This window comes from Nicotiana tomentosiformis, chromosome 10 (assembly GCF_000390325.3).
Source record: "Nicotiana tomentosiformis chromosome 10, ASM39032v3, whole genome shotgun sequence".
Taxonomy (NCBI): Eukaryota; Viridiplantae; Streptophyta; class Magnoliopsida; order Solanales; family Solanaceae; genus Nicotiana; species Nicotiana tomentosiformis.
In genome coordinates, this window is record NC_090821.1 from 2,587,553 (window position 1) to 2,590,435 (window position 2,883).

The following is a 2,883-nucleotide window of genomic DNA, read 5'->3' on the forward strand; positions in this document are numbered from 1 at the left end:
CAAGAAGTGATCAGGTTACAAAGGATAGGTGTTAAATATAAGCAATGAAGATATTTCAAACAAAAAGTAAAGGAAGCAATGAAATTATTCACAATATTTTTCAAATCCTATTAAGAAAAAGAGCACACAAAATATGAAGGTTTTCCCGTTCCATGTGTGAATACCTAATTTTTGTACTATTTTAACACCTCCTAAAGTCCTTAATGTTTTGTTGCTTTAATTATATTTCCCAATTTTCGTGTCTTTGATTGCATATTTCCTATCATAAAAATACCAAAAAATATTTCTTTCTTTATTTATGCATTTTAGGAATTAACTAACTATTCAATTGGTGAATTAATCTAGTTAATTGATTATTTGAATAAGTTACTTAATTAATTTATTTGTTTGTGTAAATTTAGTTTGATAAGTAGGATTAAGAAAGAAATTGGGCCAAATTTGAAAGAGAAAGTGGCCAAAAGTGCAAGATAAGAGGCTGCCTTTGAAAGGGTCCGGAACGACGTAGTTTTGCCTCAAAACTATGTCGTTTCATTAAGTGACCCAAGATCAAATCTCACTCATTGATCACCCATTGATCTAATGGTCCGTATTTGATCTCTCAAGAGGTATTTAAAGCCTCAAAAATCTGAAAAATTCCCTCATTTCACCCATAACTCTTTCTCTCTTCTCTTTCTCTCTTCTCTCTCTTCTCTCTCTTCTCTCCACCGCTGCCGCCGCCGCCGGAAATCACCCACCGGCGACGGACCACCTCCAAATTAACACCATATAATCTCCACAACCTCCTCTTCCCATATCTCCAAACCAATTCCTTCAAAAAACCCTGAAACTCCTTGAATTTTAGATCTAAGAAACTTTAGCCGCCACTTTTTGGTCCAAATTCTTGAAGCTTCGGCCAACACCACCCTACAACACATACATGAATGGATAGAGCTCCGCGAGACCTATCTTTTCCTACCCATTTCACCCCCAAAATCCCCGTCGCCGCCGGCCCGCTCCTCGCCGCCGCCACGGCTCCACCGCCTCACCACCGCCAAAATGCCCCGAACCCCCATTTTAGCTATTTTTCGGCTTCAAGCATACTTGTTAGGTATAATCGTCATCTCTTTAATTAATTTCTGATTTTTTTTTATTTAGTAGATTAGTTTCTGATTTTTTTTATTTTTTTTATTTTTTTTTTCTGTTTTGGTTATTTCTTAATAATTAGAGTTTCAAGTTAGGTTTATTTAATTAGCTATCTCTATTTAGTTTAGTGGTTTGTTAGCTTCGTTATTGATTTAAACATGATCTTTAGTGTATTAGTTAAATCATTCACTTAGTTAGTCGATTATTTAGTTGTTGTTAGTCGTTGTTCGATTATTAACGATGCTCGTTCTGTTTTGAGCATTAGTTTGTGAATTTAGTTGTTTGTTTAGTAATTAGTTTGCACAAATCCAATTCATTCCCATCAAGTTGGTTTTAATACTTAGTTCAATTACGTTTTTAGTCTCGCCTATGCTTTGTCAGTTCATAGTTGACCAAGTTTGATTTGTGTTGAGTAAGTAGTTTGTTGTTGATGGTTAAAATCTGAAGTTTAGTTTATTTTATCACAAAATAGGGTAATAGTAGCTTACTTTTACTAGTAGGGTGGCTGAAAGGATATTTTTTCTCCTTGCTTCTGACACAACAGATTTTCAGGTTGTCCTTTCACCTTTGGGACAGACCTTGAACAGTGTTTAGCACACAAAGTCAGTCTTTTGGACAGATTTTTGGTGAACCAAAATCTGTCCAAAAATCTAACTTTATTTGCCTATTGAAAGGGTTGCTTTTCTCCTATAAAAGGGACGGTCTTACACTTAGAATGCAGAGTTCCTTACTCACTGAAAAGGGGGACACTCTATCTTATACTTAAACACATCTTGGAGAGTTGCAAAAAAGACATATATCTTTGAGAAAAATCAGCAGCTTAATACATATAACAAGCTAAAATTTCAGTGTTTTGTGCGGATTATTTGAGTGCAAAAACCTCGAGAAAAATAAAAAGATCCCTTAGGCAATTTGTGAAGTTGATAGCTACCAGTTTCAAGCATCTTTGTTGAGTTTTCTGGGTTGTCTTAACGCTTGAGTTGCTGCTGTTTCTACTGTATTTGCTGCTGAGTTTTTTGTTGCTGCACTGCTGTATTTTATTATTCCACAAACCAGGTAACTTTCAAATTCTTATATTGCAGATTCTTGATGATAATAAGAAGGATTTGATCCCGGTTTGGTTGATGGAACATATTAGATTTGATTTTGTTTCAAGATGAATATTATATTAGTGTTATTATCATGTAAATCTGTTAAAAATTAGTTAAATCATCGTTTTCTTCTTTATATATGTGATTGAAATTGCATTCTGTTAAGATTACTTAGTTTAAGGAAAAGATAAAGACCCCACTTTTAACCGTGTTTGTTTAGTTTGGGCTCTTTTCCGTGAGTTACTTTCATGGTTCATGTATAATTATCTGAGAAAGATTTCTAGCTTCAAATATTTTGTTGCTTTGAATTATAGTCAACATAATATTATACTTAATATAGTTCTTCTCTTTAGCATTGAAGTATTACCGTTTTTTTGTAGTTTTTATATTTAGTCGTGGTTTTTATGTTGTTAATGAGTGTAGTTTGATTAGTGTCATGATTGGTGTAGATGAGTAGAAATATTCTGTTAGTCCTTAAGAAATAGTTGGTTAAGAAGATAAAAAGATAATAATTAGCATGTAAGTTTCTTTTATGAAATTTTTTTTTTTTTTAGTTTGGACATCAATGTAAGAAGCAATTTGGGCTTAGAAGAATACTTGTTATTTTGTGTTATCTTGGTCATCGAGGCTCTTAAGCAACATGGGCCAAATAAGCTAAAATTTGTAGGCC

At 33.5% G+C, this 2,883-nt stretch overlaps 1 long non-coding RNA gene across 1 annotated transcript; it reads left to right on the top strand.

Annotated features, from left to right (window-relative positions):
* The first annotated feature begins 636 nt into the window (after nucleotides 1–636).
* On the top strand, nucleotides 637–2,568 carry LOC138900617 (uncharacterized). The gene is made up of 2 exons (XR_011411732.1): nucleotides 637–1,087; nucleotides 2,205–2,568. It is a non-coding gene; the product is annotated as an uncharacterized lncRNA (long non-coding RNA).
* Nucleotides 2,569–2,883: the final 315 nt, after the last annotated feature.